This window comes from Panulirus ornatus, chromosome 42 (assembly GCF_036320965.1).
Source record: "Panulirus ornatus isolate Po-2019 chromosome 42, ASM3632096v1, whole genome shotgun sequence".
NCBI lineage: Eukaryota > Metazoa > Arthropoda > Malacostraca > Decapoda > Palinuridae > Panulirus > Panulirus ornatus.
Genome location: NC_092265.1, coordinates 29330829 through 29343328, shown reverse-complemented (window position 1 = coordinate 29343328; position 12500 = coordinate 29330829). Strand labels below are relative to the sequence as shown.

Here is a 12500-nt window from a genome sequence, read left to right as displayed (position 1 = left end):
TAAGTATATTAAATAGTACTGTACTATAATAATAATGTAATAATAATAATAATAATAATAATAATGATAATAATAATGATAATGATAATGATAATCATGATAATAGAATTGATTATGATAATAATAGTAATAATAATGATGTAATTATAATAAATATCACTGTACTATAATGATACTAACGGTAAAACATTCAATACAGTTGCGTCTTCCTAATATAACAAGACAATATGGTCTAAATATACCACATACCGGTGTTACACTGAGTTAAAAGAATTAAACTCCATGAACCATGATTTTGTCGTGATCTGTCCTTGTAACAGTATTTTGAACCTGTACTCATCTTGGTGTATATTGTTTAGTTTTCGTAACCATTAAATGAATATAAGTCAACATGTTTTCAGGAAAAAATAAGTTTTTCCAACTCTCTCCCATAATGCACAAATAGTAAACACACACACACACACACACACACACACACACACAGAGCGGCGCCAGGCTGGAGGCGGGGCATCGTGACGTCACAGGCAAGTCTCTCCCCCCGCCAGATCCAAACATGTGTTGTGTCTGGTGATGGCGGTTCAAGATTTCCCACATTTATATTGATCTTTACATTATCATCCACTCCCAAAGTCACCTGGCATTCTTATGTTTCAACAACAGACGTGATATACGCAACACCAGGCAAACATTGTACCATTATCTGATAGGTTAATTGGTGCAGAATCAAGAACCAGTGAATTTCATCGCCGCCATAAGTAAGTAAGGAAGGTGACTTTAATGATGATAAATACGACCTGGTATGGCTGTGTCTACACACTACCGCCATCTGGTCAACCTGGTACGTACGAACCTTAACCTTAAAGTGGCCCACGTAAACGCGAACTTAAAATCTATCCATTTAACTGTCATTCATTAATTAACATTTAAACACCATCTTTTAAACGTAAACCTTCCACTTGCATTATATTAACAAGTACTCTAAGATACGTCATACAAACACAAGGTTTAAAGCTGAAACTCGAACTTTTAAGTCCGTCAATTTAACACCTACTTTAGAATTAGCAAAAAAATGCGAATTTTTAACTCCGCCAAAAAGCAGCTTGTGTATGTAATGCTTCATTGAATTGAACATTTCTAAAGTCAGTTAAATTAATGGTATCCTTTGATGTTCATCATTAAAACATAAACCTATGAACTCTGTCTCTAGAACTAAGCACAAACTTTTACGTTCCATCATAGGAAAGGAAACTTGCAAAATCTATCAAAATTCGTCACATAACGCGAACTTTTCAACCCTTCCATTTACCTGGGCCACTCTTCCCTGGCTGCCATTCATATTTTGTCCTTTTAAACTGTGACTTTATTACACTTTCATTCATTCATCATGACTTTATTACACTTTCATTCATTCATCATGACTTTATTACACTTTCATTCATTCATCATGACTTTATTACACTTTCATTCATTCATCATGACTTTATTACACTTTCATTCATTCATCATGACTTTATTACACTTTCATTCATTCATCATGACTTTATTACACTTTCATTCATTCATCATGACTTTATTACACTTTCATTCATTCATCATGACTTTATTACAGTCATTCATTCATCATGACTTTATTACACTTTCATTCATTCATCATGACTTTATTACACTTTCATTCACTCATCATGACTTTATTACACTTTCGTTCATTCATCATGACTTTATTACAGTCATTCATTCATCATGACTTTATTACACTTTCATTCATTCATCATGACTTTATTACACTTTCATTCATCATTCATCAACTAGTTCGTCTCACTGATATTCCATTCATAAACTTCATTTGTGCATCTCATAGTTTGACCGCCATGTTGCATGTTTCCTTAAGGTCTATAATTCTTTGTGTATTTAATAATAGAAGATTCAGTGATATTTCTCGTGGTACTGGAGTTAGAGTTAATAACTGAGATGGCATTATAATCTCTAACTCCAGTACCACGAGAAATATCATTGAATCTTCTATCATTAAATGCACAAAGAATTATAATCTTGATATAAGTGATTGTCTATACAAATTGCATAAATTTAGTGTTGATAAAATTTGTAAGGAATTCATCTTGTCCACATAAACAGTTTATGATACGCTTGTTGTCTGTTTCGGACAATCACATGTTTACCAAATGGCGTACTAGCTACGTCTCTTCGTTGTATGTCAACTGACTGTTATATTTCTCTCTTGTGTCTCCCCTGATGATGTTATTATATGAAAGTGCACTTGGGAACTTGTTTAATTTTCCCCGTGGTCTCATAGGAATATACTTCATCACGCGCAAAGTTGTGATCCTTTCCAATATATATATGTATGTATGTATATATATATATATATATATATCCTTCAGTATGTTTACTTTCGATAATGAGGAACAGAAGAATAAGCTAAGCAAGTAAATTTCGTCAAAGACATCTCTCTTTTCTAAACGCTGCCTCGCAAAGATTTTCATTAATTCAAATTGAAGAAACAGATGTATTTTTCTATTGTCTGGTTAGCTCAGTGGTAGAGCGTGAGTCTCACACACTCAAGGTCGTGGGTTCGAGACCCACACCAGACATAATTTTTGTCTTTTTCTTTTTTCATTTTGTCCGCATCACATGTGTGCAACATTCAGTATGTTCGTCCAACGTTATAGTGAAGATCTTCACAATAAATTGGGGTTTTCGACCTTATCTGAAAGGGTCAGGTCCACCAAGACGTCCTTGAAATCTTCCAGAAGCTTCTGGCGATCCTCCTCCAACTGCTGGGCACATCAGAGTTAACATGGGCCGGACATCGGTTGTGGAACGACTTAATCTGCTTCCGGTAGTTAGCAGGGATGATAATGAGGGCTCTGACCTCATACCAGGTCAGCTTAGTTCCAGTCTATTGCTTAGTTCCAGTCTAATGCTAAGTTCCAGTCTATCATTTAATTCCAGTCTATTGTTTAGTTCCAGTCTATTACTTAGTTCCAGTCTATTACTTAGTTCCAGTCTATTACTTAGTTCCAGTCTATTGCTTAGTTCCAGTCTATTGCAACGAAAATAAAAAAGTAAAACTCATTTCTTCTTGGAAAATTGAGAGGAAAACACGACAGCAACATGGAGATTTACCCTATGGTTATTTTGCCGGCTAATCGGCAACGGTCGGTCAAACAGTATTTTGCCGTGGTAATCTCAGTGCTTTATATAATACTAAGTCCCAAAATATGTTCTTGGGGGCGTAGCTCAGTGGTAGAGCGCTCGCTTGGCATGCGAGAGGACCCGGGTTCAAACCCCGGCGCCTCCATTTTTTATTTGGGAAATTCATTGTTTTCAGTGTTGTATATATATATATATATATATATATATATATATATATACATATATCGTCCGATCAGAAAAGTTAAGCAACGTTGGGTCTGGTTAGTACTTGGATGGGTGACCGTCTGGGAACACCAGATGCTGTTATCCCTGGTGATAGGGAAGAAAGAATACTTGCCACGTATTCCCTGTGTGTCGTACAAGGCGACTAAAAGGGGAGGGAGCGGGAGGCTGGAAATCCTTCCCTCTTATTTTCAATTTTCCAAAAGACGGAACAGAGAAGATATAAAGATATTGTAAAGATGTAACTAATATAAGATATAAGAATGAATGAAAGATACGGATGTAGCTGAAACAAGACGTAATGAAGATAAAGGTGCAATGAAAGTTATTCTGTAGTGAAGATAAATACATATGTTGAGATTTTGTATTGAACATCAAGAAGTAATGATAATGATGAGAGTGTAGTGACGATGAGGGTTTAGTTGGGGAGTGGTGACAATTGCCTTTACAATGATACTAAGGAGGTAACACAATGAGGAACAAAAACTTTCCAAAGCTACGTTCAAGTCAGACTTTGAACTAAGTTCGGTTAACAGAAGGATGATGTTAAGATGAGAGTGTAGCGAGGAAGAGCATAGTGATGATAAGGATATTGTCAAGATAGGTTGTGGTGAAGAAAAGAATGTAGTGAAGATACGAATGTAGTAGAGATAAGGGTTAGTAAAGAGTGAAGTTTGTTCAAAATGATTATGTAATGAAGATAAGAACTATTCTTAGTGAACATTAGGGAGTGCATTGATGATGGTATGGTAGAAATACCAGTGTAGTGAAGAAGAGGGTATAGTGAAGATATTATTTAGTGAAAATATACTAGTAATGAAGATACACGTTAGTGAATATGAGGTTGTAGTGAACTTAACCTTATTGACCTGATCCCCCAAATCCTCCAAACTACGTTCAAGGGCGGATCCAAAGCCGACCGAAAAGGCTATTTCTCTGTGTATTATTAGTGGTGGTGGTGTGTGTAGGTGTGTGTAATCATCTATTTGCACTGTATTAGGAGGGAGTTTTACACTCGTGGGGTCCCGTGTAAGTACGTTGTTTGTGTGAGCGGGTAAAATCTAAAGCCTTTCTTGAAACTAGCTTATTCAAGATAAGGTCGTATGAAGATGGGGTTGTAGTGAAGATTATAATAAGCCTTGCATGGTGAAGATAAAGGTATTACGGAGAGGAGATGTAGTGAAGAAGAATATATTGAACACAAAAGGAATCAAGCTAAGTGCAGGGTCGGCCTACTCGCTTGAACTTACACTTCAGGTCAAAGGCATTCGAGTACATAGTATTCGAATAGTTATTTCCGTATCAGAGGCGATCATAGCCTAGCGGTAGATCTCCCGCCCGTTGCACAGGGGTCCCGGGTTCGATCCTGGCTGTTGGAAGTTTGTATGTTTCATGAGAGTTCGTATATATATATATATATATATATATATATATATATGCACTTACACACACACACACATATATATATATATATATATATATATATATATATATAAATGTATATATATATATTCCTATGAGTCCACGGAGAAAATGAAACACGATAAGTTCCCAAGTGGACTTTCGTGTAATAATGGCAAGAAAGTATGAAAGATAGAGTATGAAAGACAAAGACAGTGGACAAGTGTAATGTGTTCTGTGTCCCTGATAACCCTTTGATCTGACTCATTCAGATAAGGTCGAAAACGCCAGTTATGAAGATGTACAAATGATAATAGAACGGTGTACGTACGTACGTAGTGTGAGTGTCTTGACCGATAGAAAGTATTGAAAGCGGCAGGAAGTAGTGAGATATTGTATTGTGCTTCGTACAAGACTGGCGGGCGACTCCGTCCTTCGTGCTGTGCCACACACAGTCTGGTGATTGTCGGGATGTGTAGCCATAATGTTTGATGTTATGACCATTAGTGATGCATCATGTGATGTTTACTATCACAACATCGGCTTCTTCCTCCTCCTCCAGGAGAGTGGCAATCAGGTGGCGGTTATTGTGGTAGCCCGGCACGTGCAATTGTAAGATTTCAAGCAACATTGTGATAATGGGACACATTATAAAGAGCTCCATAATTTCTCTAATTCTTCCCCAAATTCATGTGGACCTGCAACGCTGAAAATGTTTAAATACTGCTGGAGCAAAGGGAGGGAGAGGGAGGCCTGGGATGAGAGTGAGGCTTTGTAAGAGAGAAAGGCTCGGGATGAGAGAGGCTGAACACAAGATGTTTGGCCGGAGAGTGAGGCTTTGAAGGAAAGAGAGGCTTAGGATGAGAGAGGCTGGGAACGAGAGAGAGGCTGGGAACGAGAGAGAGGCTTGGCAGGAGAGTGAGGCTTTGAAGGAGAGAAAGGCTTGGGATGAGGATTAGGTTGTACCAGAGAGAGAGGCTTGGGATGAGGGGTGGGTTGTACCAAAGAGAGAGGCTTGGGATGAGGGTTGGGTTGTACCAGAGAGAGAGGGTTGGGATGAGGGTTGGGTTGTACCAGAGAGAGAGGCTTGGGATGAGGGTTGGGCTGTACCAGAGAGAGAGGCTTGGGATGAGAGTTGGGTTGTACCAGAGAGAGAGGCTTGGGATGAGGGTTGGGCTGTACCAGAGAGAGAGGCTTGGGATGAGGGTTGGGTTGTACCAGAGAGAGAGGCTTGGGATGAGGGTTGGGTTGTACCAGAGAGAGAGGCTTGGGATGAGGGAGTCTGAACATGGGATAGGTTTGTGAGGAAAGTGAGGATTTGAAAGAGAGAGACTTTATGTGAAAAAGGAAGGACAGGCGGAGGAGGCTTGGGACGAGAGTCAGACAGGACAGGAGAGAGAGGCTTGGGACGAGAGTCAGGCTGGACAGGAGAGAGAGGCTTGGGACGAGAGTCAGGCTGGACAGGAGAGAGAGGCTTGGGACGAGAGTCAGGCTGGACAGGAGAGAGAGGCTTGGGACGAGAGTAGAGAAGTGAACCTTCATAGCTTATCCTTCAATAAAAAAGGGTTACCTTGCTCCACTCAGTTGGAATGAGATAATAGTTGAAAATAACAAGTTGATGAATTTAAGGTTTTAGTGTGGCAAAACCTGAACTGATTTTAAGATCACACATGAAAGAGGATTAACATTTCAGAAGGTTGAAGGAAGATGAATATAAATGTCATCATTGATAGTCTATTAGATTCATTAGAAGCCTCGGTAGATGAATGTTCTTGTCATTTTTATTAAGAATGAGGATGAATTAGTAATTAAGGCACACGGTGCTAATATCTTTGGTTACTGAGCCATTTTGTTTTGCACTGGTGTTATATTAAAGAACTAGAGTATGAGTGAGGGAGTGAGATGTGGAGATTATATATCATTGTGAGTTATTACATAAAGTGATCGTGATGAACGTTACGAAAATCAGGCAAACTATGAGGCTCATTATTCCTACATCAAATATAATAATGTCAATCATTCCAGTAATCTTACCATAATTGACCTCTTCCATCTAGGTAGCCTTCCTCCCTTCCTCTTATCTTCTCCAGAACAAACCTGGTTCATTCTTGTGAGAGACGATAGCGTTTACTAAACTCTTCCTGTGACCAACATGTAAATGGTGTGACTGACCACCACACCTTACCTCACCTACTTCCTCCACCTGATCAATCTGCATCACTCCTTCCATTGCTCACTTCCATAATAGAATTAACGTTTCTACTACAAATGACAAGATTCACTTGACCATGTTTGTTAACATCAGAGCAATAATCTTGAAGAGCGACCATTCCTTACTATTGACCTTTAAGGCAGGAATCATTATTTTCCTCAAACTATCAATTGCTATTTATGTGGGGTCGGTCGGTCGGCTGTGGGGAGGGGTAAGCGACAACACAGACTCTGGTGGAGTTCCAGTAATGATGTTACTGAGTCAGTCGGGCACACACCACTGTGGTACACCTGGTGATATTTTGTTTGTCTTAACTAAGTCGATAAGTGGAAAACTGAGCAGCAGTTTACTTGCTTATCTTGTGTACTTGTTCCTGGATTATTGATGACGTTCACAATAATAGGTATAGGACTGGTCTTATATCTCTCTGTTCCAGCTGTGATTGGTACAAGTCGAGTGTTGACGAACGGCGGTCCGTGAGGATGAGGAGAGAGAGAGAGAGAGAGAGAGAGAGAGAGAGAGAGAGAGAGAGAGAGAGAGAGAGAGAGAGGAGGTCATTGTGCCGGGGGGGGGTGAAGGGGGCTGGGGGTGAGCTGGTGGTGTTGGTGGGGGGGGGGGGGGTGGACGGGGTCAGCCAGATGAGCACATCTTGGTAGGTGGTGTGAGATGGACCCAGGAGGATTGTGTGTGTTGTGTTCTGTATTGTGTCCAGCTGGTGCCTCTGTGTGTGTGTGTGTGGCTCTAGTTAGTCAGGAGGACCTGGCTGGGGCGCGGCTCAGGTACAATAAATATGGTATAGACATTGCTGAGTTTGAACAGTGATGTCAGTCGGCGGTGAAGGTAGAGACAGTATGAGGAAGATTTGATGATAGAGTGAATGTGTTGAAAATGAAATGTCTGAGGACAACATGTGGTGTGACGCGGGTTGATCCAGTAAGTAATGATAGGGTAAGAGAGATGTGTGATGATAAATAGAGCATGGTTGACAGAGCTGAAGAAGGTGTACTGAAATGGTTTAGACATTTGGAGAGAGTGAGTGAGGGGAGGTTAAAGGAGGATACATGTGTCAGAAGTGTAGAGGACAAGAATAGGGCGACCATATTGGAGATGGATGGAGGAAGTGAACAAGAGTTTGAGTGATCAGGGCCTGAATATGTTCAAGGTCACGTGAGAGGCGTGTATAGGATAAAGTGAACTGGGGCGATGTGATTTACAGGGGACGACCTGCTATCAGTGAACTGAAGCAGGACATATGAATCAAATGGGGTAAACCACGGACAGGGTTGTAGGGCCTGGTTGTGGACTGTGGGCTGTGTTTTCGTTGCATTACATATGACAGGTAAGGAATGTATGTGAGGGTATGAAGCATTATCTTATGTTCCTGGTGCTATCTCGATACTGTGGACAACGGTGAACACAACATCGTAGACACAGAGTTTAAAAGGCCATATTATGAATGGTAGCCAGGGAATGAATGGCCCAGGAAATGGAAGCATTTAAAAGTTCGCGTTAAGTGATGGACTTCAATAGAATGTACAAACTTCCTTTCCAGTAACTGATCTAAAGCTTATGTTTATTTCCAGAGACGGAGTTTGATGGTTCATTATATAAAGACAGACTTCAAAGGATATCGTTGAATTAAGTGACTATAATTTTTTTCAATTAAATGAGACATTTCCTAAAACAGCTGCAATTTGACGGAGTTTAAAAGTTCGCAGTTGTTTGAGAGAATTTTAAAGTTATTGACGGGATCAAAAGTTTAAGTTTCAATGACGCTTTGCAAAAATTTTCGTCTAAATGACATACTTTCAAGGTTTGTCTTTATATAATGTAGTTTAAAAGTCTCTGATCAAATAACGCAGCTGAAATGATAACGCTCGAATACTGACGCTTAAATATTCGTGAATAAATGACGGAGTTGAATGGATGGATTTTAAGTTCGCGTTTGTGGGAGTAATTTTGAAACATCGTGTTTAAATGTCAAAGTTAAAATGTTCGTATCTACCAGATTGAGCAGATGGCGGTAGTGTGTAGACACAGCCATACCAGGTCGTATTTATCATCATTAAAGTCACCTTCCTTACTTACTTATGGCGGCGATGAAATTCACTGGTTCTTGATTCTGCACCAATTAACCTATCAGATAATGGTACAATGTTTGCCTGGTGTTGCATATATCACGTCTGTTGTTGAAACATAAGAATGCCAGGTGACTTTGGGAGTGGATGATAATGTAAAGATCAATATAAATGTGGGAAATCTTGAACCGCCATCACCAGACACAACACATGTTTGGATCTGGCGGGGGGAGGGACTTGCCTGTGACGTCACGATGCCCCGCCTCCAGCCTGGCGCCGCTCTGTGTGTGTGTGTGTGTGTGTGTGTGTGTGTGTGTGATTAGTATTTATGTATTACGGGAGAGAGTTGTACACTCGTGTTGTTCCATCTCTTAACCTTTACTATGTGCGCTCACATACACACACACACACACACGCACACATACACACACACACACACACACACCACACACACACCACACACACACACACACACATAACTTAGGATTTTATCCAGTATTTTCTTTAGACATATACCTTGTAGGTTGATTAGAAAAGATGAGGAAAAAAATATAAAAACATATACATATATTTCCACACGTGTAGATATATGTTATGCATTGAGATGTGGAGAAAGAATTTCTTATATATTAACAAACGTGATTGAGGACTTAAAGAATCTGGTACAAACATAATGGTTATTGTGATAAATAATTCGTTTATGATAAATATGTATTGTGTTGCATTATAATGGTTGTTCAGAACCAAGGTCTGTAAGCCAGAATCCTTAAGACATGATAAAAACGTTTTAAAAACATAAACATTTATGATCATAAGGAACAGATTACATTAGCATGTTTGTATCTAACAGAAAATCAATTATAAGAGAGACCATTTAAGGCAGGAATATTTCATCTCTTAATAAAACATCTACATCTACGTCCTTTTCTTTCATCATTTCTTATGTTCACTTGTAATAAATGCCTCTTATCTAAAATAAAAATTCTGTATAGGTATTTGATTAATGTTCTCCAACGACGTGTTGTATAATTCTTCGTTAGTGAAGTTCATTTCGTGTAATGGATCATGCATTACAAAGCTGTGTCTATCCACACAAGTGTTACACGTCCCAGGTAAAGATATATTCTAGAGATAGTGTATATCTAACATATGTATGTGTTTTATAAATATATATGAAAAGTTTTCCTGAGGGACAATACCTAAGACATAATGGTTATTGTGATAAATGATTCGTTTATGATAAATATGTATTGTGTTGCATTATTAAAGTTGATCAGTTGTAAGTGATCAAGCATTACAAAGGTGTGTCCATTGCCACAGGTGCTACTGATCCCGGGTAAAGGTATTTCACCATCTTTGTATCTTTAACCTTTCTAGTTATAGATGTTTCATCCCTGATTCCATCCTCACAATCGATGTATGTGGTTTGTGTTGTCTTAACATATCATTAGTCAGTTGAAGTGGAGAACATGCTTCTGAGCCTAGCCACTCTGTCTTCCACATGCTATTCAAGAGGTGTTACCGGATTCCGCCAATAAGTGTTTACGCCGGGGGAAACAACTTACCTCCTGACGGCTTCTTCTTTTTACTTTTGATGATTTGAAAAATTTATGAATCATATTTGGTTTTATGATGTCAATAAGATTGTTGGAAATTGTATATAATAATCTTTATCTGTCATTTGATGAACTTTAATTCACTAAAGATAAAGTTTATGAATATTGATTGTTTATCTCTCGTTGTTACTGGGTTTTTTTTTATCTAACAAAATACTTTCATTTGACTCATAAAGAATATTATTAAGGAAAACGTAAATAATCTTTCATTAGTTCTCATCTGTCATTTGATGAACTTTAATTCATCAAAGATAAAGTTTATGAATATTGATTGTTTATCTCGTTGTTACTGATGTAAGTTTTTTATCTAACGAAATACTTTCATTTGACTCATAAAGAATATCCTTAAGGAAAATGTAAATAATCTTTCATTAGTTCTCATCACACAAAATAAAAGTCTGTTTTTTCAAAGTTTTCTCAGTGGATGATGCTAACATTTTGAAGAATATAAACTCATAACTTAGAATCCATGAACCTTGTGTTAATAATAATTACATTACTTTTCTCTAAACAATACTTTTTTTCAGTATGTAAAGCCCGGATGAAAAGCCTGCAAAATAGATAATGACGCAATTATCTTTATGGTATTGAAGATATTACAGATTTCTACACGTAAAACATTCATCTGCAAAATAGAAATCTTTATGTTAGATATGTTAATCTTAACGACATCTCGGCCATGTGTTAACCACGTGGTTGATGGAGGATTAACAGCCAGATCCCACGAAGAAAGAAGAAAGAAGACAAAAGAGAGAAGACCGAAGAAAGAAGTGGATTGTAACGTTGCCTCCCGCGTTGGTCCTTCCCGCGGGAGACCGTTACGGTGACGACGCCGGCAGGCTGTTCCCTCACCACCCTCGCTGCTCCCCACACCCCCACATTGCCTCCAGTTCATCTTCACATCCCTTTTTTATTTTTTATCTTTTATCATCCATCATCCATCTCTCGACCGTTTGGCTTGAGCAATCTCTACCCCAGCTTCCCCACCCCATTCTGGAAAACTCATTTTCCTGAGGAGTGGAGGCTGGAGTGGACCTGTTCTCACCTGACGGGGTGGAGACCCTCACACTATCTCTTACCTCTCCCCTACCTTGGACCGTCGAGCGTCCCTCACTCACGTTTTCTCGCACTAGGACACTGATGCCACCAACATGCCGCCCGACATACGTCTAAAATCCCTCAAAACTGATTGTCTCCCTCCTTCCACGTTCGAACTCCTGTCCATCGTCTTTAAGACCACTGAGATCCGTCCTACTAGGGTCATTCAATTCCCTTCGAACAAATACCAGTTTAAGATTTGCTTGGGCAGAGATAGTGATTTAGATAGAATCCTATCTAAGCCTCTCCTTGATGAACTAGCTAAAAAAACTACCAAATCGTTCAGGACCGCTGCCCCCTTCAAGCTAGATGTACTATTATTGCCTACAATGTTGATGAATCTATCTTGTCCCTCAGCCCTTCGGAGATTGTTGAAGCCATCAATGGCGAAAACAATGACGTTAATGTCATCAACGTCTATAAACCGAATAACTCCAGATCAATAAAGATACAATGATCAAACCCGACCGAGGCCGATCGCCTGCTCTCCCGGGGAGTCCTGTTCCCCATGATCTCTGTGCCAGCAAAATCCCTGAAGAAAGATGAACATCTCGACGTACAACAATGTTTCAAATGTCTGAAATACGGACATGAGACTAAGAACTGTAAAGAACCCCACCAAACCTGTAGTCAATGCGCGGAAACTGGTCATGGTTATCGTGAGTGCAAGGCTCAGGCAGCGAAGTGTGTCAACTGTAA

The 12500-nt window shown here is 39.2% G+C and overlaps 2 non-coding genes across 2 annotated transcripts; both read left to right on the top strand.

Annotated features, from left to right (window-relative positions):
- The first annotated feature begins 2537 nt into the window (after positions 1 to 2537).
- Positions 2538 to 2609, top strand: TRNAV-CAC (transfer RNA valine (anticodon CAC)). The gene has a single exon. It is a non-coding gene; the product is annotated as a tRNA-Val (tRNA).
- A 638-nt stretch (positions 2610 to 3247) lies between these two features.
- On the top strand, positions 3248 to 3319 carry TRNAA-GGC (transfer RNA alanine (anticodon GGC)). The gene has a single exon. It is a non-coding gene; the product is annotated as a tRNA-Ala (tRNA).
- Positions 3320 to 12500: the final 9181 nt, after the last annotated feature.